Genomic DNA, 25,775 nt, shown 5'->3' on the forward strand with positions numbered 1-25,775 from the left:
TTCCTTGGTCTTAATTTGTGTTGGAGAAAAGTTTTGTTTGCTCTGTCTGCAAGAAAATTGTAACCCTATCTAATTTTCCACTGGGACCGGGTTTGTTTGAGAAGTAATTCTTATGCCTAAAGTGGTATCAGTTTAAGCCAAACTACCCATGTGTCCATTTCTTTCCTGAACCTAAATATGGAGGAGAAAGGATACTCCATTCCTTGGATGTCTACAGACAACGCTGGTTCTGTCCTGACAGAACTAAATCTTTCTGGTCTTTGTAACAGTTTTCTTGCGAAGATAAACTTCCAGTGTCAAAGCAGACCATTTCCAAATGGTTGTTTAAGACTATTACCTTTGCTTATACTCATCAAAGCAAAATATTCAAGGGAGGGTCCTGGTCCATTCTACCAGGGCCTTTGCTTCATGTATGAGTTTTTGTAAAGTATTCTAGAAATATTCTAGAAGCAGCAACTTGATAGTCTACATAAAACGCTAAGCTTGATTCCTTCTTTGGGTCTAAAGCAGACTTTGCTGGGACCATTCTCCCAGGTCTTCTGGACACTTCTTTCCATCTCTGAAATGTAAGCTAGGAGAATCTATACCCGTATAGCTAAGGCTACTGCAGCAGTGATCAATATGATGAACATAATGAAATTGTTTATATAAACTTGCCATAATAGATGGAGTGATCACTGCTGTGGTAGCTGCTCTCTCCCTCCACCCACCTTGCTTTTTTGGTGTGTTTATGCTAAGGTGTGAATATTTTTTCTTCCTAACATTGTCCTTAAAGGGGTCAGCCTCCCCTCTGTTGTGAATCTCTAAAGGGCTTGGTATCCAAACCTGTTTTGTAGTTCAGCTCGGAGCTGACTGGTTTGGGCAACTGCAAGGTGCCCCAAAGCTTTGGAAGCTGGCCAGCTTTAGTATCCTTGGCTGGATATATCCCATGTAGCTAAGGCTACTGCAGCAGTGATTATTCAGACATGTACTGTTATGGTAAGTTTTCTTGTACAACTGTAGATGTTATGTGATCCTATCTCGCCTACATTCAATACTGATGGGCTCGGAGCCGAGGCTCGGCACGCTATGCTATAGAGCGAGGCCTCTCATTGGCTGAGCTATTTCTTATCCCAGGATGCACCACCACTAATCCCCCAGATCTCGTTTGCCGCTTACAAGCATAGACGTGGTCTCAACTTGGCTGAGCTAACTACTAATTTATTTAGGCTTTTCCTGTCAGAAATTTGCTGATTTTGAACCCAAAAGCTGTTTTAACAGCTATTCTTGTGTTTTGAGTGTGTATTTGAAATTTCCTGTTGAGAATTTGTGTTTTTTCGCAAAGGGAAGGTTTCCCGTTTTAGTTAGAGGGGCCTTCCCCTGTTGCTTTTACTATCTTGGTTTTTTGTTGTGGGTCAAGTACCCGTTTAAGTTAGAGGGTCTTGACTCTCTCTCTCTCGCGGTATAATTTTTCTTTGTACTGTACTTGTGTATTTAAAAAAAAAAAAAGAGAGAAGATTTATATATATATATATACTGTGACAAACTTTCCTTTGCAAATAACTGTGTTTTGACTATTTTTGGCCATGTCAAAAGAACACAAACCCTCCGGGTTTAAAAAGTGCACGAGGTGTGGTTTTAAGATGTCCATAACGGACGACCACTCCTCGTGCGTTTACTGTTTAGGCGCCAAGCACCTACAAGAATCGTGTAGCGTGTGTCACGCTTTCTCTTCAAGAGTACTCCAGGAGAGGAAGAACAAATTAATCCTTAAAGGATTAATTAAGCCTTCTTTCGAAGAGGCTTTATCTTCGTCTCCCTCTCCTTCAAAAAAGAAGAAAGCGTCGGCTCCGACCAGCCTGTCGGAACCGACTGCCAAGAAACCTAGGCAGTCTTCTCCATCGGCTCCACGGACTTCGGAGCCGAGGGCGGAACGGTCTGCCTCGATGCCTCCTGCCTCGACCCCTCTGGTTTCGGAGCCGAGGTCTGGAGCATCGAGAGGTGGGTCACCTTCGTCGGCTCCACTGATATTGGAGCCGATGAGGGTTACCGGCTCAGACTCTTCTCCTTCGGAGCTGAAGTCCTTATCGGCACAGAGAGAAGTTGCATCGAGGTCTCTCTCGGAGCCGATAGTGGTGGAATCAATTCGGAGCCAGTCCCCTAGTACTTTGGAGCCGATGGAGAAATCGGTTCGGACCCGATCGGTATCCTCTAGGTCATCCAAGATGTCTGATTTGGACATCAACAGGGTGCTCCTAAGACTTTTCCAGTCTCCGGTGTTCCAAAAACTAGTTTCGGCTCCGGCCCATTCGGCTTCAGAGCCGATAGTCCACCTCTCTACTATGGTTCCTCCTCCAACAGCCTCGGCACCATTGGAGCCGGTGCTGGGGGAACCGGTGGAGGTTCTAGGGTCGGGCCCGACCCTTACTCCAACTCCGGCTCTTGGGTCGGAGTTCAGTACACGGACTTCTTCCGTCGGCCCCGGGGGGATGCTTCGGGATTGATGTTTTCGGTCCCAAGTCTCCCTCTTGGTGCGTCGGCGGCGGGAGTGCCGTCTACTGTTGTGGCCACGGAGGTGGGACCCTCCCAGCATTCTGGCGGTCCCGCCTTCAGGGCTATGAGGAGTGCGTTAGCCAAATCTTCTTTGGCTACCTCCACGGTCTCCCCGGCTCCTTCCCTACATACCGAGACTGGGTCTTTGGCAGTCCCCCTGTCTTTAGACAGCGGAGCCCCGGGGCCTGAGGTTACCCCCACTGGGGTTTCCCCCCCTCCTGGAGGTCCTTCTGAAGCTTCTTCGGAAGAACCCCCCAGGAAGAGATCGTGCAAGAGTAAGCACATTGACTCCCCTGATGAGCCTCTTACATTGGACACTGATCTCGATGATGCAGAGGGGTCCCCTAAGTCGTTCTCGGATGATGTCTCCTTTGCAGACATCCTGGAGGTCCTTAAACAACGAGGCGGCTGGCAGTCCAAACCCCCTTCTGCTGATGAGACGGTGTTCCTCAAGGCCTTCGGGGCTCAGCCCTCTGCCTCCTGGGTGTCTCTGCCCTTCGACGAGCTCTTGGATTTGGTCTGTCGACGGGCGTAGGAACACCCAGACTCCATGGAACCGGTGCCTGCTCGTCCTAATAAATTTCTCTCGGCACCCCCTGAAAAAGAGTTTCTAACTAAAGGTGTGGCTGTAGATGCTTTGGTGGTGGCATCTGCTACCCAGCAAGATGTAGCAGAGGCTTCGACGTCCGTCCATCCTCCTAATAAGGAGTCTAGGAGCATGGATCGGTATGGAAAGTGCACCCTTAGTTCAGCGGCCTTTACCTTAAGGTCCTTGAACTACCTTACACACTTTACTAGATTTCAGAGGGATCTGATTAAAGAACTTTCCGATACCCTCTTGGGTAACCTGCCTGAGGAGCTGGCCCAGACAGTTGGCTCTCAGCTGGCTACATTGTCGTCCATTTCAAACTCGTCCATGAGGCTTATTTCTTATGCGGCCGAAGGGGCGAGTAGAGCGGCGGGTACAGGCATTGCTCTACGGAGACAAGCCTGGCTTCGCCTGTGTCATTTCGCGGAGGCCTTTAAGTCTTCCTTTGCCGACGCCTTTGATGGGTCCTCCCTGTTTGGAGCCAAGGTAAAGGACACACTGACACGCTGCGAACAGGAGGGTAAGACTCTGACTGCCGTGGGGCACGATTTTCCACTCCCTTCGGCCTTATCCCAAGGCTAAAAGAGGAGGGAAAATGTGGTTCCGTAGATCTCAGAAGCCTTACCCCTCTCAGCAGGAGGATCCCCCTTCCAGAGGCAGGGGAGGGGGAAATTCTTCCGGAAGACGCCGTCCCAGAGGCGGCAGAGGCCCTCACAACACTGGAGACCGCGAGTCCTTTCGTGGCTCTTCAGCCTTTCACAGTCCCTGAGGGATTGCCCGACTGTGCAGCTCCGGAGCCAGTCGGGGGTCGTTTCTCGAAGCACCTAAAGGCCTGGGAAGGTATCACTCAGGATCGATGGGTGCTTCGAATTATCACCGGAGGTTACACCATCCCTTTCTCTCACACCCCATCCCAGTCCAGAAGGATCCCGGACCCGCCACCCAGTCAACGGGATACTGCAGCCTCAGAAGTTTCAAAGCTGCTGCAAAAAGGAGTCATCCAACCGGTCCCCGAAGACCAGATCGGATTAGGAACTTACTCAAGATTCTTTTTGGTGCCAAAAAAGACCGGGGACTTGAGGCCCATTTTGGACCTCAGCACTCTAAACCGTTCAGTCAGAAAGTCCAAGTTCCGAATGGTCACCCTACAAACCATTTTTCCATTGCTGGAGAAAGGTGTTTGGATGTGCTCCATAGATCTCAAGGACGCTTATTACCATATCATGGTACATCAAACGTCCAGGAGACATCTGCGCTTCAGCCTAGGAGGCAGTCATTTTCAATTCCGCGCGCTGCCCTTTGGTCTCACCACAGCCCCCAGGGTGTTCACCAAGTGTTTGGCAGTCGTGACTGCTCACCTGAGAAGTCTAGGATTCCAGGTGTTTCCGTATCTAGACGACTGGCTCCTGACTGCCACCTCCAAGCATCTACTACTGAGGAGCCTTCAAACCACCATATCACTGGGCAATTCCCTTGGAATCACCTTCAATTGGCCAAAATCTGTGTTGCTGCCATCTCAACGAATAAGATTCATAGGGGTAGAGATAGACTCAAACCAAATGCGGGTCTATCTACCTACAGACAGAATACAAACCATATAGACTCAAGTTCGAGCCTTACTTCCCAGGTCCAAAGCTCCAGCCAGAATGGTCCTGCAGCTGTTGGGATCCATGTCCGCCACGGTCCTTCTAGTCCCCTTGGCGAGGTTGCACATGAGAATTCTCCAGTGGCTTCTTTCAGCTCAGTGGTCCTTTCAGGAACTTCCTCTCAATCTTCCCATATGGATCACGGAAACATGCAAACGAGACCTTCGCTGGTGGCTAGTGCCCTCCAATTTGGATCAGGGACGACCCTTTGTTCCACCTCCTCCTTCGGCCATTTTGACCACGGACGCCTCCCAGATGGGGTGGGGGGGCATTCCCTGGGCAGGTCAGTCCAAGGCAAATGGCACACAGAGGAGACCCTTCTTCATATCAACATCCTAGAAATGAGGGCAGTGCTACTGTCCCTTCAAGCCCTTCACAATTACCTCCCTCAAGGCGTAATTGCTGTTCACTCAGACAACATGTCAGTTGTCTGGTACCTGAACAAACAGGGAGGGACCAGATCCTATCCTCTTTGCAGAGAGGCCATGAGAGTTTGGGAATGGGCAGTATCGACCAAACGCTTTCTACTGGCTACTCGTATCCCGGGCAAATCCAATGTGATAGCCGACAGACTGAGCAGAACCATCCTCTCTCCTCACGAATGGTCTCTGAACATTGCAGTGGCAAATCAGATATTCAGCAAATGGGGAGTTCCATGTTGCGACCTCCCTACTGAATGCGAAGTGCGAAAAGTTCTTCTCCCTCATCCCGGCCCCGTGGAAGAGCCCCATGGATGCTCTAGCCCTTCCTTGGCCCACCGGCTTGCTTTATGCCTTCCCCCCAGTTCCTCTCCTTCCCAAAGTGATCCAAAAGGCATCGGTCTTGGGGAGCAGAATGATCTTAGTTGCTCCTTACTGGCCTCGTCAAGTATGGTTCCCGTATCTTTGGAAGTATGCTCTGGAAGGTCCATGGTTCCTGGACCAGATCCCAGACCTTTTGGTTCATCAATCGGGACTATTTCACCAGTCCCTACACACCTTAAAATTGACGGCTTGGCTCCTCCTCTTCCAACATTAGTAAGGAGTCATACATTGGATCCAGAAGTTGTACACATCTTATCCTCGGCCCACAAATCTGCTACAAAGAAGTTGTATTCTAACAAATGGAAAAGATTTGCTATTTGGGCTCAACTCCGGGGCCTGGATCCCATCAGTATTCCCGTATCTGAAGTACTGAAGTTTCTAACTTCTCTTTTTAATCAAGGCTCTTCAGTCTCTACCATCAAGGTTCAATTGGCAGCTATTTCCAATTTTCACAAATCTATAAACCTACCTTTAATGAGCAACAGATTATGTAAGACCTTCTTGAAAGGAGCTACGCTTTTAAGACCTCCGATTTCCCATCCTGCTCCTCCATGGGATCTCGATGTGGTGTTACGTGCCTTAACTTCATCCCCATTCGAACCGGCAGCGACATGTGATTTAAAATTTTTATCGTGGAAGACTGCCTTTCTGGTGGCGATTACTTCTGCCAGAAGGGTTTCAGAGCTTCAGGCTTTGTCTGTAAAACCTCCGTACTTGATTTTTCACAAAGACAGAGTATCTCTCAGGCCAAATCCTTCCTTTGTCCCTAAAGTCTGTTCCAGTTTCTGCCTACAGCAATCATTAGAACTTCCAGTCTTCTTCCCGAAGTATTCTAACAAAGCGGAATTCATATTCCACACATTGGATGTTCACAGGCAGTTGCGTTTCTATTTAGATAGGACCAAACAAACAAGGAAAACAGATCAGTTGTTTGTATCCTTTGCAGACAATAAATTGGGCAAAGCCGTCACAAAGGTCACTATTGCCAAATGGATTAGGGACTGCATTACTCAAGCTTATTCTTATTCTAACAAAGAGCTTACCACCTCTGTCAAAGCCCATTCTACAAGGGCTATGGCTACTTCGATAGCTTTTCATTCCAAGCTTGCCATTAGTGACATTTGTGCTGCGGCTACATGGTCTTCCCCGCACACTTTCATTTCCCACTACAAATTGGATGTGGCATGTAGAGGACGAGCTTCATTTGGTTCCACAGTGCTCAGGAGTGTTTTCCAATGAGCCACCTAGGATTTAGGGGCTAGGGACGCTGCCCCATCAGTATTGAATGTAGGCGAGATAGGATCACATAACATCTTTTAGTTATGTACTTACCATAACTTTAGATGTTTGGGATCCATCTCGCCTACATTCCTAATAACCCACCCTCCTTCCCCCTTCCTTGGAGATCAGAGGATATCAGAAGGTCCGAATCCTGTTGTTTCATCTTGAAACATCTAGCAATGTTATATAAACAAGTTGTGCATGTGTGCATGAATGCGGACAAACAAGATCTGGGGGATTAGTGGTGGTGCATCCTGGGATAAGAAATAGCTCAGCCAATGAGAGGCCTCGCTCTATAGCATAGCGTGCCGAGTCAGAGCCGAGGGATCGGCTCCGAGCCCATCAGTATTGAATGTAGGCGAGATGGATCCCAAACATCTAAAGTTATGGTAAGTACATAACTAAAAGTTTTCAGCATTTGTATACTGACATGATCAGTCATTGGCCTCGTACAGCTATGCAAGCCCTCTCTAACAGCTCTTCACTTAGTGCAGTAAGCATTGATTTGAGGTTTGAACCAGCATCTTTATCCCAACTAACATTTGTCATGTAAAACCTTATTTCTAGTGACCATTACACCTGCAAAGAGTGGGCTTCAGATGCTCTGTTCTGTAGTGCCCAGTATGGTTTTTCACAAAGACAGTCCTTGTACAACAAATCTAGCAATCTAATTTTCATCCTATCCTCAACTGTTGGGTTTGGATCTGAATGTCTAATGTGATTTAGCAGTTACTATAGCTCGTGGCCACCAAAAAGCTTTCTAGCTCTTCCCTTACCCATAATGCACCAACCCTAACATACCTCAGATCTTGTTTGCCACTTTGCAAATAAGACATGGTTGCTATTTCATCTTAAGTGGTCATCAAAGTTTCTTAATCTGTTTTATAAATCTCATTCTAGTTCCCCTTTTCTATTTAAATAACCAGTTCTCATTACTATAGTTGGTATTTTTCTCCCTTTTTCTTACCCTTCTATTTTAGCTACACCTTCCGTGTAATCTTAATACCAGTGTTGGTATTCCTAATGTTTCCTTCTGTGAAAATTTTTTTTTACAGTAGTCAGGCCCTTCAGGGTTCAAGAAATGTGAAAAATATGGGCACAAGTTACCTTTATTGGGTGTGCATTCCCTGTGTGTATACTGTTTAGGCCCTGATTGCAGAATGATTGCAGCATATGCCATAACTTTAATCCTCGAGCTATTGCTGACAGTGAAAACAAAACCATTTTGAAAGGGTTGCTTCCAACATCCTTTTCTGACAAATTTCTGGAGTTCAACCTTCCAAATCCAAAACTAAGGAGACTTTTAAAATCTAAACAGGATCTTCTGCTTTTTCTTGGGCAGCTGCAAAGGAGTTGAAGTTGGATCTGAAGATGTCTTCGACAATTTTGGTGCTGGATCAGACGGCCCCTTTGTCTCTGACCACCTTGGATCTGATATCTTTACCCAGGTCTAGGTCCTCTCCAACTGTGTAGACCCAGTGCCATCCAGAGTTCCATCTCCATTTCTGGAACTCCGACATTCAAGATCCCCATCCTTTGCAACCTCTTGGTTTTCCAGAAGTCTAACCGAAGCAGATATGGACAGGATGATTTCTCACGGCACAGATTCAGATGGGAGTTATCCTGGCTCCTACCCCTATGGGTCAGGAATCATCCTATCAATCCCCTGATAACTCATTCTTTGATCTGACCCTTTGCTTCAGAGCCCCTGGATCAGTCTTTGGGATCAATCTGATTCAGATCCAAAGATTGTTTTATATTTACATCCAGAGACATCCCTGAATGCATTGGCTCTGTCTTCAGAGCCAGATGATTCTCAGAGCTGAAGTAGTCCTGTTGGGTCCAAGGCATTAGTCAACTCTGAAGTTTTTGGAGCAGTCTGCTACTTGAGCTTCAGCACTTGACAGGTTGACTCCAACTTCTGCCTGGGGTAGATTGCCTTTGGGAGGAGGGATTCAGTTGACAAGAAGCCCTTTCCCCCAGAGCAATCTGCATTTGAGGTGGTGAATGTTTTTTCTGCTCGAGCAGACAGATCCTATCTCCTTGGGATATTACTTCTGGATCCCAGATGTGTCTGCACCTTGAACCACATTCTATGTCACTGGGTCAGCCAGCCCAAAGTCTCCATACCACCCAGTAGGGTTTCACTGTCTCCTCAGATATTTCACTGGGCATCCCACTGAGGAAGTCCCTAGAAAGAGTGCAAAAGAAGGCAGTTGGACTATCCCAGCAGTCGGTCAATGAGAATATGGATTTTGATGAGGGGGAAGAGTCCCCACGATCACCACCTAAAGACATCGCATTTGGAGACATTCTTGACATCCTTAAACAGGTGTTTGGTCCTCCAGTGGCAAATTCTGGATTAAAGTGGTGTCTGTCGATGCTATGGTCATGGTGGCCACCAAGAAGGAACTTGTTGAGCAGAGTTTCTCCCTCCATCCCCTTAAGAGGGCGTCTATGGCATTAGATAGATTTGGAAAGCGTGTGTATACAGCAACTTTTGCCTTTTAGTTGCTGAACTATTTGGCACACTTTAGTAAAGGATTTGATCAACAAACTTACAAAATCCCTTGCTGGGGCCACTACTGCTGAGGCTTAATTTTCTGTGACTTCACAGTTGGCTATCCTTCAATCTATTCATGAGGCTTATCTTGCATGCAGTTAAAGGGTCCTCAAGGGTGGTGGGTTTAGGCATTTCCATCAAGAGGCATGCCTAGATGCACTTTGATTTTTGTGGAGCTTTTCATGTTCGTCAGTACAGATTTTGTCCCAAAGTGAAGGACACATACTCGGTGTGAAAAGGATGGAAAGAACCTCTCTGCAGTGGACATTTTTTGACCCCTTCCCAGATTGCAGGGGGGGCACTTCTGAGGAAAACTGTCCAAAGCCCTTGGTCCCTGGCATATCAATGTCTTGGAGATGACAGCAGTGCTGCTAGGGTTGCAAGCCTTCCAGAATGCTTTCCCTTTAGTGACCATTGCTGTTCAAATGGCCAGTTCATTAGATGAATGCACTCCACCATTCAGTGATATGTTGGATGTAAACCAAAACAGCAAAACGAGCATTGAAACTGGATTGTCCAAAATAGAAATCTCAAACAAAACAAGAACCAGGCCGCCCGAAGCTCTCTTCCAAATCGCATTTAATGAAGCCATTAAAACACCAACTTTGTAAAAACTCTACAGTTAAGTGCTTTTGTCATGCCTTGACATCTTAGAACTGTGAAGGAAGAACTACAACTTGCATTAAAATACTTGAATGAAGTTAGCTGTTCATAACACCCCTCCCCCTTTACAACCACCAATTGTCAGTCTTTACAACTTAAAGGCATAAAGTGCTAACAGCAACACCCATTCATAAACTTAAAATGACAATTGGTTAAAAGTCCAATCTAGTCACAGTAGTAAGCCTGTCAGACTGTTTAAAACAGTTAAATGTCCGCTGCTCTTGCCTGCAGCTCATTCACAATCGAAATATTGTCATTCAGTCCTGGTGCACTTGCAGCCTCTAACTTAAACTGCCATTTCATTTCCCATTGTGAGTCTGTTTCTCCAATCACCTGAATACACCCCCAATTCAGTTTGCTCCAAGATCAAAAACCTAAACTTTTTAAAATATATGCAAGTGCTCACGTGTAGCAAAGCAGGTTTACTGTCATTGTGCCTAGTCATACTGGTATATCCTCTTGTTTAATGCATTCTGGGTTTTACTCACATAGAAAGCACTGCATGAATCACAGGTAGCCAAGTAAACTACACGTTCATACCAGCAGTTACTTTCCCCTGTTACATATACTGTTAAGTCTTGTCTTCCAAAACTTGTTAGGGTCAGTGTTGATAAACACTGCTTATACCCCCACATTTCCTAGTGGCTGGAAAATGAAAATCAGGTTTAGGAGGCATTTCGAACAGTTTGCTTTTGTTCCTAGATGTAAATGAGGGTCCCACCTGAAAGTACCTACAAACTGAAACATCCTGCTGTAACAAGCTGTTCTGTATAATCCGCTGAATCTCTGGAGTCTAAAGAAAAATGCAACACCATATTGGTCTGAAAGTTGTATTGGTTGTTGTGCCTACTGACATCCTTGATGCCATATAAAATAATGAGGGTGCATGTCCTTCCTACCAGCTCGCACCTTTTCCTGTGTCTCCAAAATAAGAGATGGGTGTTCCCTTTCCAAAAACATAGCTTTCAATTGCTCAGTGCTCTCTATCCACTTAATATCAGATGTCAGTCTCGAGGTGTATGAATTGACTTTTGATTATACCCTTCCTCTGAGGGTGGCAGCTCGAAAGAAAAAAAGCATTACAAAAAGTGGGCTTTCTAAAAAAAAATCTGTCAGTTTCCCTCTGGTTGCTTGATTAGCTCTATATACAAAACAATGTGGTTCTTGTCCATATGTCTAGTGAAGTTAAAAGTAGTACTCGGATCACAAAAAAATCTTTAAAATTCCTCAGTGGAGTCCTTCCAAATAATTGACAGATCATCCAGGCAACATTCTGGTGTGGCAATGGGAGCAGCCTGTGCTCCACTGTTTGCAAATACTGTGCTCCTACAGTGGGAGTTGGAGCAGGTGTTCAAGCTCTTGGGCTTCGTGAACTGTTTGGGGTATTTTCGATACCTGGATAATCTTATTTGGAACGGAAAGTGGATAATACAGATGCTAAGTTATGGTAAGTACATTACACCTACATATCCTCAGTGTTCCTTTCTATATTGCCTTTCCATTCTAGTTTCCCATTTTTTACTAATCTCTTCTGAATGATTTTTTTTATAGTTGTGCATTATTTTATATGCCATATGTATTCCCTTTTTAACCGCAGCTGCTGTTCTAGACTCAAATTCAACCAGAGCTAATCTTTCATTTAACACTCCTTTAGCCATTTCTCTCTGCCTGTATTCTGTCAATCCTTGGTAGGGAAGGCAGTATTCAGTCTGCAGTACAAACGTTTGATTTAGCCTCATCCCACTCGAGTTTTCCCTCCCTAGTTATTTTGTCCCAGTTTTTGTATTATCTTTTGTTTAGTCTTTTTTCCATGCATCCCTATCATATGATCGATGTTTCAGAACTTTGAAATTCATATGATCAAGACCATATGATCAAGGTTTTGAAACATCGAATGTTTTGAATGGAGATCACAGTACAGAGTGGATTAGAAAGTTTACCCTTTTCCTCACTGTAGTGCAATCTCTGATTGGTACATTTAATTTGTGGGGGTGCAGGGGGGCAAAAATGTAAAAAAAAAAAAAAATGTACGTTGTTTCAAAACTTTGATCGTATGAATTTTGAAGTTTTGAAACCGATACGATAGGGAACCTCTCCCAGATATCCTTAGGTGCTATAATAGAATACCTTTTAATCCCAATACCTAAACATTTCATGCCTCCCCTCCACCAAGTCACATCAATCCACATGTCGGTTTTGGCAATACCCCAACCATTCTGTTAGCCAGTATAGACAAACTTTTTATAGTCATGGTTCAAAATTGAAACTGTTCTATATGAAGTTGGGTTTAAAGGGTCTTTGCCATCTTTGGGTAGTATGGGCAGCACACATTTCTTCCAAGATGCTGGTAATGCCCTTTCTTTTAAAATATTGTTAAACAAAACCTGCAAGATTGTTAGCACCGGGGGGGGGGGGGGAGTGGCTAAGATGTAGACTGGTTGGCAGCATCTTTTCTCAGCTCTGCACTCAAAATATATTTCTGACAGGAAATTTTTAAAACTAGATATTGTAGACAAACCTATTTTGCTGAATTACTTCTAATATCACTAGAAGTCTACATTGCAAAAATGTTGGCTTTAATCATTTTTCCTGTCAAAAAACAAGAAGGGAAGGTATCTGAATCTACTGGAAATGAGCTTTTCTTAAGAATACCACACAGGACCAGACGATGAGAAAGGAGATACAGTTTTTATTAAATGCTATACAAGATTTCTCAGTGAAATTTGACAAAATGAATACCAAACTGGACACTTTTGAAGAGAGATCTACAAAACAAATATGGCAACTACAAGAAATAATGACGCAACAGAAGTCTCAAATAGCTGACAGAGAGATATCCCTAAATGATACTGAGGGCAGACTCTCAGAACAAGATCTTCAGCTACATTTTTTATCAAAACAAAATGCTTCATTACAAAATAAGAGGATCTAGAGAACAGGTCCAGACGAAATAACCTTCGCATCTATGGGCTGCCAGAGAAAACCAAGGGAGATATCATGGTGACTTTCCTTACTACCTGGTTACCAGAAGTTTTTAAATTGCCTGAAGCTCTTTCTTATGGAATTGAAAGAGCCCATAGATCCTTAAGAGCTGCTTCAACAGCCAACAGCCATCAAATCAAGAAATCACCCAAGATCAATAAAGTTTTTTTCATCACAGGATAAGAAACTTATTTTAAAGACAGCATGGTCAACTTCTCCAGTTAAATACAAAGACAACATAATCCAATTTGATAATGATTATTCTGATGGAGTTATAACTGCAAGAAAAGAATGTCTCCCTCTGATAAAGGAATTGAAAAAAAGGCAAAGTGCACCTGCTGTTCCCTGCAAGAATAAAAATATTTTTTACTGAAGGTCCAAAAACTTTTGACACTCTACAAGCAACAGTTTCATCTTTCAGCTAATAAAACCTTGGATAAAGTGGAAGAAATGGACTGGAGCTCCTTTGGGGTAAAAAGACATGCAGAAAAAAATGAATGTAGCACTGCTGACAAGAAAAAGAAGAAAGTCAGACACATGAAAAGGGCAAACATTATTTTTTTCCATTTGCTCTGTAAGGTAAAGTTCTTTAAAAGCATTCATGCTTTACATATGTGTCAGTCTTTGAAGCAATATAAATACAGGATAAACGGGACATTTTATAACTAAAGGAAACAACCCTAAAGAAAGCAAGGTAACATCTTTATTAGTGTGATTACAGTCGTGATTTCTCTAACTCTCTAAATGATATTTAGATAATTAATTTATAAATTACCTGCCTTTTATTGCTAGTATAGAATGTGATGCATTTACACTGACATATTAATGTGGTGTGCTTAAATGAGCATGATTCTTTTTATATTATTTATACTGAGCTGCATGAAATATCTAAACCGTTGCATTTAATTCACATAATATAAAATAATATAAAAGCTGATAGTAATAACGGTCCAAAAAGTGCCTTGAAAAGTAGTTATCTATTCTTTGATGCTAAAAGTGCCTTTTTGACTTACAAACAACTGTTTGGCTTGTACATCTGTCCTTAATGTTAAGAAAACTAATAGCAGTTTAATGAGCTCGTGTTCAGTTTAAAAAGCTCTAAAAGCTTCACTTTGTTTTTGGCTTCCCACCATGAGTTGGGAACTCTTATTTTACTATCCCTAGAGTAGAGGTTCTTCAGTTAGAATCCACTAGTGTGTGTTAAATCCTCTACAAATGTATGAACGGCACAATATGAAAGTAAACAGTCTGAGTGATGTCAGCACTGAAACAAGGCAGTATGGGTGTGGTTTAAGCTCTTACGCTACTTAAAGTAACTAGCACACTATTTATGAGATGGCAAAGTGCTTTTACAGTTTAACAAATATTAGGGTTACCACCTGTCCCACTTTGCGAGGGACAAGTCCCTCTTTGGGCAGTTGTCCTGATAAAAAATTGTAAAAATGGCAAATGTCCTGAGATTTTAGGACAAAATTATTTCTTATATTTTATGTAATAGTTGCATAAAACAGTTATTCTGTATCTAAAATACCTAAATGTTATAAGAAACAGAATAAGCAACTAAAATGCTACAATAATAAGCTTTTATTTAGGCAAAAAAGTTAAGTTCTAACCTTTGTACTGACTGTGGGTATGTGTCAGCCTGTAAAATCTGATGTTTGTACCAAAAATGTCCCACTTTGCCACTTGAAAAGGTGGCAACCCTAACAAATATTAAAAGTACCTAACAAATTTAGAAGGTATCAACACATTCCTGATGTTTTATTATATTGTAACATTTGTTATTCATTTTGAATTGTACACATAAACAGCACACAAGGCTTAAAAAGAAGTATATCACTTGGAAGAAACAGTATGAACAGTTAACACATACAGACTTTACTACAGTCTTTTCTGATAACATCACCCAAGTAAATTACTATAATTTAACTTAATTTTATGAACATTTAATATATTTAAGTCCTTGACTGGAACTATATAACATTTGTAAACACATTGCAGCTAGTGTACTCAACCTTAAGGACAGTAAGATAATTATGGTTCATGAATGTAGCTATTTGTTATTAGGCATTTTTAAAGGTAAAAAGGAGTTGCTGTTTAAGATCTGCAAATATTAAATTGGTTTAGACATAGCGCATTTGATTCAGTGAACTGGGGTTATTTATGGTTAGTTTTAGAATATGGCTTCTCAAACAACTTCACCTTGTTAATAAAATCATTGGCTTATATAAAACTGGGATCTTGTCTGTCTAAATCTATTAAAATAAAGGGCACAAAACAAGGCTGCCCTCTTTCTCCATTATTGTTTGCACTAGTCATTGAACCCTTAGCAAATAATATACGTATGGATAAAAATATTGAAGGAATACAATTAGACAACAGCCTAGAGCTTAAAATTCAACTTTTTGCTGATGATATTTTAATTACCTTAAAGAATAATAATGGCTCTTTAAAAGCATTATGGGACTCGATTCAAAACTTTTCGAGTCTTAAATTTAATGAGAACAAAACAAATGTAATGCTTATAAATACTAATAAAAAAGATCTAAATAAAAAAATACCATAAATATATCCCCACCGATAATACAATTAAATACTTGGGAATTATAATAACTAACAATCTAGATACTACAATTGAAACAAATTATAAAGAGATCTTAAAAATCTAATGCAAAGATGGAATAAGTTATTTTCAATGGAAGAAAGACTCTATATAATTAAAATGATCATATTTCCAAAAATTCTTTCTTATACAAGCTTGTTCTTTGCCACCAGCTAAATTGCACCTAAAACAATTAAATGATTTAATGGTAAGATTCCTATGGTATCCAAGAAAACCAAGGATAGCTATGAAATATCATCTAGATGATTGGGATATGGGTGGCATAGGTTTACCAGACATAGAAATATATTTGCATTCATCTGTTATTAAAACAATATCATTATGGCTAAATACAAAATATGCATCAAAATGGAAGCTAGTTCATGAGAGAATCTGGTTAAATCAGGATTTGTAGTAGCAAATAAGTATACCGATTTCATACCAAACAATTTTCTATGGCTGATGAAGGAATATATGATGATAGATAAGCATAAAAATATAAGTTCCAAATACATTACTTGTACATTAAAAAATTTCCAAAATCTTATTAATAGCAATCCTGATATTAAAGCATGGTCATTTTTATTATATCCAGTAGCATACACACAAGGTAATATAATAACATTTGATATAGAAGTAGTCAACATGCTTAAAGAAAAGGGATTACTATATTGGCATCAATTGGTAAACTGTGGAAAACGTCTGACAATAGACCAAATTCAAAGGAAATTAAATATGGAAAATAGTTCATGGCTACATGTACAAGAATTAAGACCGTATATATTAAGCAAACAAGAAACAATGCAACCATTAATAAGATAGAATGTTTCTAATCTTATAGAACATATAATATTACTAATGAATCAACCCATTACTGGAAAGGCATACTTATCTATTTATAAAACAAACAAAAAAATAAAAACCTATAATAATGACAAAATATGGAATTATTATAGATCAATTAATGGACATGTGCCAAATGACAGACAAAAATTAATTCTTCTCTCTCCAAAGCAGACATCACTTTCATTACATTGGAGACTCTTTACATGGCAATTCATACACAGATGTTACGTAACCCCTCATAAAATGGAACTTATGTTTAAGAAAAATATTGGCTGCTGAAGATGTGATTTCTCAATAAAAGCAGACTGGTAACAAATGATGTTAAGTTGTCAATCTTGCCTTCATTCTTGCTGGATGGGTTCGGAGCTGAACCTCGGCTCCGACTCGGCCTAATACTAAAGCGCGAGAGCTATTTTTACCGGCTCGAGGCTGTGCTATGTCCCATAATGCTAGGCGTCATATACCCAGATCTCGTTTGCCGCTTCAGCTACGAGGTTGCGTTTTCACCGGCTCCAGGTCGTATTTAAAATTTTTTATATTTATAGCTAGTTTTTGATTATTTTTCCCTAGATCTTTTCTAGTAGTGTTAGTAGTCTCCCAACTAGTCTTCCCTCCCTTTATTAATAGTTTTCCTACTCTTTTCCACCCTTAAGGTGGTTAGGCCTTTACCCCCCCCTTTATAGTAGGTTTGTACAGGTTCCTTTCAGTAGGTGTGTGTGTGTAATTTTGTTTTGTTTTATCGTAATAATGTTGAGAGTGTCTTTCAAGTGTTGTATACTTGTTTAGACTTTTTTGTCCTGTTCCTGTGGTATCATGTCTAAGGATACCAAGATATCGGGATTCAAGAAGTGTGACTCGTGCTGTCAGAAGATGTCTCTGACAGACGGTCACACTTCTTGTGTGTATTGTTTGGGCCCTCTGCACCTGCAGGACTCTTGTTCCATCTGTCATGCTTTTAACCCAAGAGTCCTGCAGGAACGCAGAAATAAGCTCATATTAAGGGGCTTATTAAAGCCCGAAGGTTCTCCTACCAAGCCTCTGTCAGGAAAACCTTCTAAGCCCACCAAACCGTCGGCTAAATGTCCAGAGCTGGCGCCGAGCAGACCTTCTGCCTCGTCAGTTCCGGCTGGAACCAATACATCGAGGACTCAGTCGGCTCCGACCTTGGCGTCGGAGCAGTCTCCAAGCCGAAAGTGTTCCTGATCTCCTTCATTGGAGTCGGTCAGGTTGGCTCCAAAGTCCCCTTTGCTGTCGGAGCGGAGCCATAGGTCTCACTCCTCTAGATCTTCCAGGCTTTCGGACCACGACCTCGAGAGGGTAGTCAGTAGGCTTTTGAAGTCGCAGGCACTCACCCAGTTATTGCATAGCCCGTCTCAACAGACAGTGGCTTCCCCAACGCCTGCTCCAGTTCCTTCTCCGACTATTCCTTCGAGCTCGGAGCTGGAGGCCATCAGGGTTGGTACCGTGGGGGCGTCGGAACCAATTCCACCCCTATCGGTTCCTTCGACGGCTCTGATCCCTTCATTGGCTCTGTCCTTGGAGGGATCTGGCGCCGGGACTCTGTCAGTTCCGAGGGGGTGAGTGGCATCGGACCCTTGTCTGACCCCGTTCTCCCTCTCGGAGCATCGGTGCAGGGGAGTTCGGCCCCAACATCGGCCTCGGAGCCGGGAGGAGCTCTCATCTTTTTGGAGCTGGGTCCCTCCTCTCTGCCTGAGAGGGGCACTTTTGAGGTCATGAGGAGCATGCTGGCTCCTATACTGGCACCACGGTTGGCCCCTCCTTCCATGGTGCCTGCTTCGGCCTCTGTCTACCCTCCCAAACCCAAGCGTGGAGAACCAACACTCCAGGTCGCCCCATTGGGCGTATCCTCCTCTTCTGAGGCCTCACCTGATCCTGTGGGGGAGCCCCCTCAGAAGAGGGACATGCAAGAGGAAGCATGTGGACTCCCCAGAGTCAGTGACATCTGACACCGACCTGGATGATTCAGAAGGGTCCCCAAGGTCCCCCTATGAGGATGTCTCTTTTTCTGACATCCTAGAGATCCTTAAACAGAGGGGAACTGGTCTGCCCTCAACCCTTCCGAAGACGAGTCGGTGTACCTGGACGCGTTCGGTTCTCGCCCTTCCACCTCCTGGGTGTCCCCGCCTTTCGACCCACTCATGGAGGTGGTGGTCCGGAAGGCGTGGACGGCTCCGGATACTATGGAACCAACTCCCCGGAGGCCCACAAAATTTATTACAACCCCTTTGGACAAGCAGTTTTTCACTAAGGGCGTCCCCTTTGATGCCATGGTGGTGGCGGCGGGCACTAAGAAGGAGTTGGCTGACCCTTCAGTTCCTGTCCATCCTCCTAATAAGGAACCTAGGGCTATGGATAGATACAGCAAGCGGATGTTTTCTTCAGTGACCATTGCCATGCGTTCGCTGAATTATTTGTGCCATTTCACCCATCTTCAGAGAGACCTTCTAAAAGAACTAGGTGATACCTTACAGGACCCATCAGCTGCGGGGTCTCAAGAAAAGATCAACTCCCAGCTAGGGACCCAGAACTCTATTGTAAATTCCTCCATGCGGCTCATTTCCTATGCCGCCGATGGAGTGAGTAGGGCTGCAGGCACGGGCGTTGCTCTAAGGAGACATTCCTGGATGCGGCTTTGCAACTTTGCCGACCCCTTCAAGGCGTTCTTCACTAACACCCCCTTTGACAGTTCTGCCTTGTTTGGACCTCAAGTGAAGTATACATTGACCAGGTGCAAGCAGGAAGGCAAGACTGTCTCTGCCATAGGAGTCCATTTTTCTACCCCTTCTAGACCATACCCTAAGGGTCAGAAAGGTGGGAAAATGTGGTTCCGCAAACCTCAGGGAGTACTGCCTGACGCACGTGGTGAGCTTCCCTCCAGAGGCAGAGGAGGGAACAATAATAGACGCCGCCCGAGGGGCAGGGGGGCGTCCACAGAATCAGGGTAGCAGAGAATCTTTCTCTGACAAACCCTCCCAGCACCCCTGAGGAGCTGCCCGACTGTCCACCTTTGGAGGCAGTCGGGGGAAGACTATCACTGTACCCAGAAGCCTGGCAGTCCCTCACGCAAGACAAATGGGTATGGTCGATCATATCCGAGGGTAACAGAATTCCCTTTATTCACACCCCACAACAGCCAAAAGGGCCCCTTCCAGACGTTCCACCCTGTCTGAGGGATCTAGCAGCACTAGAAATTTCAAAGCTGCTAAGAAAAAGGGCCATCCAGCCAGTCCCAGCAGACCAACAAGGATCTGGAATCTACTCCAAGTTCTTTTTTGGTACCAAAAAAGACAGGGGACTGGAGACCTATTTTGGATCTCAGCAGGCTGAACAAGTCGGTTCAAAGAACGAAGTTCCGGATGGTCACGCTACAGTCCATTCTACCCTTTCTGGGTCAGGACAATTGGATGTGCTCTATAGACCTTCAGGATGCGTACTACCATATCAAAATGAACAGGCGTTCCAGAAGGTTTCTCTGCTTCTGGCTGGGAGCCAGTCACTACCAATTCAGAGCCCTGCCCTTTGGCCTCACCACAGCCCCCAGGGTGTTTACCAAATGCATGGCAGTGGTTGCGGCTCACCTGAGACGACAAGGATTCCAGGTGTTTCCATATTTAGATGACTGGCTCCTTACTGCCACCACCAGGCACCAACTACTCCAATCCAGAGATTACGCTGTACAAACGTGCAATGCGCTAGGTATCTCTATAAATTTTGAAAAGTCTGCATTGTCGCCTTGTCAGTCTATTACCTTCATAGGCGCCGTTTTAAACACAGTGGAGCTCTCAGCAAAACTACCTACACAAAGAGTTTCAGACATTAGCAACCATGTTCAGATCCTATTACAGGAGAGCAGAGTCCAAGCCAGATTTGTACAAAAAACACTTGGTCTCATGGCAGCAGCAATCACTTTACTCCCCCTAGTGCGTTTTCATATGCGGATCCTGCAGTGGATGCTATTTTCCCAGTGGTCCCTTCAGCAGCTCCCCATGTCACACACCATTCTAATCACTCAGTCATGCAAAAGACACCTTTCTTGGTGGACGGTCTCCCCTGAGGTACTCCAGGGCAGACCTGTGGTCCTTCCTCCTCCTGTTGCCACTGTGACAATGGATGCCTCCCTGATCGGGTGGGGGGGGGCATTTTCGGGGCAGGACAGTCCAGGGCACATGGCAACCCTTCAAATGCAACTTGCACATAAATGTCTTGGAAATGAGAGTGGTACTTTTAGCGTTGCAGGCCCTTCAGGACTCTCTACCCACCGGGACTATTGCAATTCCAACAGACAATATGTCTGTAGTGTGGTACATCAACAAGCAGGGCGGAACCAGATCCTACCCCCTATGTCGAGAAGCACTCAGACTTTGGTAATGGGCGATCTCTTCTCAAAGGTTTCTGGTAGCAACGCATATTCCTGGGAAGTCCAACGTCATAGCGGACAGACTGAGCAGAGCCATTCTCATGCCTCACGAGTGGTCTCTCAACCAGATAGTAGCGGAAAGAATTTTCAGAAGGTGGGGTCAATCTTGCTGCGACTTTTTTGCAACACCTCTAAACAGCAAGTGCCCAGACTTCTTCACCCTCTTCCATCTCCCAGGTCTACCCTCCAGAGACGCTCTAGTTCACGATTGGCCCCGGGGTCTTCTGTATGCATTCCCCCCCTTTCCCTTAATTACTCAATCCAGAAAGCGACTGCCTTGAGAGCCAGGATGATCCTCATTGCCTCTTACTGGTCTCGACAAATTTGGTTTCCATTCCTGCAACGCTATCTACTGGAGCAGCCCTGGCATCTGGACCCAGTGCCAGATCTTCTGACCCATCAATCGGGCGGGCTGCATCAGTCCCTTCGATCTCTCAACCTCACAGCTTGGTTGCTCCACTTGCAACCCTAGCCAGGCTTCCCCTTATCTCTCAACCAGTTCGCGATATCATCCTCGCTTCTCACAAGTCTACTACCAGAAAGACTTATGCTAGCAAATGGAAGCGTTTCTCTGTCTGGGCAGGGGAAAAACACGTGGACCCCTTTACGGCTCCTGTCCAGACAGTTCTAGAGTATCTAGCAGAACTCTTTCGATTGGATTCCTCCTCAGCTACCATCAGAGTTCAACTGGCAGCTATTGCAAATTTCCACGTTGGCTTGTCAGAGACCAGCATCATGTCCCACAAACTTTGCAAAGCCTTTTTAAAAGGTACCCTTTTACTTAGGCCCCCGGTTAAGGACCCTCCCCCACTGTGGGACTTAAATTTGGTACTGCCTTCTTTAATTCTTCCTCCCTTTGAGCCGGCGGCTTCTTGTTCATTGAAGTTGCTCACGTGGAAAACACTCTTCTTAGTAGCCATCAGCTCAGCAAGACGGGTCTCGGAACTTCAAACCCTTTGCGTTCGCCCTCCTTATCTTGTTTTTCACAAAGACAAGAGTGTCACTTAGGACTAATCCATCTTTTTTACCCAAAATAATCTCAGAGAAAAATCTGAATCAGACCATAGATCTTCCAGTCTTCTTCCCAAATTACACCAATAGAGCTGAACGAAAGTTACATTGTTTGGACGTTCACCGTCAATTACGCTTCTACCTGGATAGAACTAAGCAGAGAAAATCAAACCAGCTCTTCCTATCTTATGCGGAAGGGAAGCAAGGCCAACCAGTCTCTAAGGTAACTTTGTCCAGGTGGTTGTCCTGTCTTATCACATTGGTCTATCAGTTGAGGAACACGGAACTTCCTACTAAGCCTAGAGCCCATTCAACCAGAGCTTTAGCTTCTTCAATAGCCTTTCAGGCAAGATTGCCGATGGATTCCATTTGCGCAGTGGCCACTTGGGCCTCTCCTCGTACCTTCATTTCTCATTACAAGCTCGATATGGCCTCCAGAGGTCGGGCTGATTTTGGTTCCACTGTACTCAAGAGTTTGTTCCATTGAGCTACCCAGGATTTAGGTGCTAGGGATGCCGTCCCAACCAGCAAGAATGAAGGCAAGATTGACAACTTAACATTGAGAAGTTATGTACTTACCATAACGTTCCATGTTGGTTGTCTTCTTCTCGCCTTCTTTCTTGCGTCCCACCCTCCATCCCCCTAGCCTGGGAAGATATAGAGTACCTTGCAAGAGTTATTGCCACCTCAGTTATATCCCCAGCTAGCTCCCTTGCTCCCTCTTTTTTGCTAGCTCCTGTAGAGGGGTTTATATATATATATATATATATATATATATATATATATATATATATATATATATATATATATATATATATATATATATATATATAGATATATCTTTATTTTTGTATCTATGATTAGGTGGTTTATTCTCTGTTGTGGTGGGACATACATGTCCATAGTGTTAGCTATCAAACGAGATATGGGTATATGACACCTAGCATTATGGGACATAGCATAGCTTTGAGCCGGTAAAAATAGCTCTCGAGCTTTAGTATTAGGCCGAGTCGGAGCCGAGGTTTGGCTCCGAACCCATCCAGCAAGAAATTAGGCAAGAAGAAGACAACTAACATGGAACGTTATGGTAAGTACATAACTTCTCATTCTATGAATGCCATTTGATTAAACCATATTGGGATAAAATAAATTATTTTCTGCAAATGGTATTCAATGACAAATTCCAGATTTCTAAATCTATTATTTTGTATAATGCACCTGTATCTGACTGTGTACCAAGAATAAAATATATAATTTTATGGACTCTCCTAGCCATTGCAAGGAAAAACATTACATCAAACTGGAAATCCAAAGCTTCTCCAACTTTTAAGCAATTCATGAATATGGTGTCAGCAGTATCGCAGTTGGAAATTAACACTATTAAAGGAAGAACTGAAAGAACTACATCATTATATATAGCATGGCAACAAGTAACTGAAATACTGGAGAGTAATGGCTGTAGTAGATTATAATCAGGAAACAATTGTATAGGAAGTCAATTATATGCCAACAATAGACACCCTTGTAAATACTTTATTTTGGTTTTAATGTTTGATATCTGTTTAGAGGTTTTAGCCAACCTTTTTAAATAATTTGTAAATACTTCACTGTCATAAATAACCTGCATTCAGGTTTTCTTGTTTTTGGAAATGAATAAAAATATTTACAGAAAAAAAAAAAGATCTTTACCACCTTGTGCCTCCTAACTTTCAAACTTCCACAGGAAATCCATTTCCCTGAAGACTTCCCTGTTGATTTGATTATTCAGCATCATTTTACTTCTCCTAGATCTAAGCTTGTTAAAAATAGAGCTCCCTTGTTTTATCCTCCCAAAAAGTGTTTCATTCATCTTATCAGAACCCAAACTTTGTTCACCTCAGCCTTTGTCTTCAGTGTCAATCAGGGTATGTAGATCTGTGTTGGTCAAGCTGCACTGCAGGAGGATATGGCAGGCATTCTTTAGTGTATAGTAGGTATGTATTCCCAGATGTCTTCCCATACAAACATGAGCTCAACAGCAGCTTCTCTCTGCATTGTCCAATCTGGATCCTAATCCTTCCTTACTGTGTTGAGGCCATCACTTGATCCACCGGTGCGAACACTGATGGTCCATTTGGGGTTGATGCTGTCAATCTCAATGGCTTCAATTTCATCTTGCCTTCAGTATCAGTATTTCAGATCTCAGCTGCTTTGGGGACAGTTCTACCAGTGTCATGTGTCAATCTGCTGGGACTGGCCTCAGTGCCAATCCTTCTAGGATCGAGTAGATTATCACTGACCAGTCCTTTGATAGGTTCATAGGATGGTAATAGGCTATCAGCCCTAGGGCCTATACAAGCCTAGCCATAACAATTACCTGGCTATTTCTTCCCACATTATTTACTTCCCTGGACCCCTGTCTAGCAGGGCAACTGATGTGATCCCCGAGGTGAATTTCCTTTCTCCCATCCAATCGTCAAGGTTACTTTTGAAGAGGGCCAAAGAGGATCTCTGCTTGACATGTATGGGGCAGTCTATTCCATAGTCTGGGGAGTCTCTGGGTCAGGAACCTATCCCTCCAGCATGTTTTGTTTATTGTGATGACGAGGTTTAGATACCTGGAGCGTGTGGCTCTGAGGGATTGTAATTTCTTTAAGTGTAGCATGTCCAACAGCTCCGGGTTTGACATGGCCTTGTATGTTAAGCAGAGATCGCCTCTGGGTAGATGATATGCGATGGAGTATAGCTGGAGTTTTTTAAGGCGGTCAGCATAGGGCATCTGCTTTAGGCCTGTGATTCTTTTAGTGAGATATTTCTGCAGCCTTTCCAGTTGTTGCATATTTCTTGAGGTACATAACAAATGGGGCGTTGTATTCCATTATGGGTCTAATGAGAGATGAGTATGGTGGGACAATGGCCTCCTTTTTTCTGGATGAAAAGGCCTTAGTGATGTTGTGCCACATAGAAGGATTTCCTGACTGTTGTGGGGATGTGGTTATCGAAGGTGAGACCACTGTCCACCTGTGTCCCTAAATTTCTTATCACACTTTCGGTGTTTAGTGTACTGCCACCTATGTGGTAATTCATGGGTACATGTTTTTTCCCCAAAGGGGATAACTATACATTTCTTGGCATTGAGCTTGAGCCCATGGCTCTGGCACCAAGCATCTGTTTCTGTAAGGCCCTTTTATAGAGTATCCACATCATTTGGGGATTCAATAATGGCTCCCAGTTTGCAGTCATCTGCGAACTTTGTTAGCCAGAGTCCCTTAGTGTTGGCCTGTACTTCAGAGAAGTAGATGCCAAACAAGAGCGGTCCCAGGACTGAACCCTGAGGTACTCCACTTGTCTGGAGCTGGATTTGTAGTCAGCTACTTTTACAGTGTGGGTTCTGTCAGTAAGCCAGTTGTCAACCCATTGGGTGAAGTAGGGATTAATGCCCAGCTTAGTAAGTTTATCTATGATTCCAGAGTGGGGGTGGTGTCAAAGGCCCTGGCGAAGTCTAGATAGGCTGTGTGGACCACATTACCCCTGTCCATGGCTCTGGAGACTGATTTGAAGAAGTCAATCAGGTTCAGGAGACAAGATCGGCCCTTCACAAACCAAAACTGGGTGGGGTCCAGTGTTTGAAGGTTGCCAATGTCTTTGTTTATAAGTTCCATGATAATACGCTGCATGGCTTTGCAGATAGGGCTCGTCAGACTGATGGGACAGTAGTTTCCGGGATCCAAGATGGATCCCCCCTTGTGGAGTGGGATAACTGTAGCTCTGCGTCACTCAGTGGGCACGAAACCTGAGGTGAGGCTATGATTAAACATGACACTTAGGTGATGTGCCAGT

Source organism: Protopterus annectens, chromosome 4.part0 (genome assembly GCF_019279795.1).
Source record: "Protopterus annectens isolate FY-2018-M chromosome 4.part0, PAN1.0, whole genome shotgun sequence".
NCBI classification, from domain to species: Eukaryota; Metazoa; Chordata; order Ceratodontiformes; family Protopteridae; genus Protopterus; species Protopterus annectens.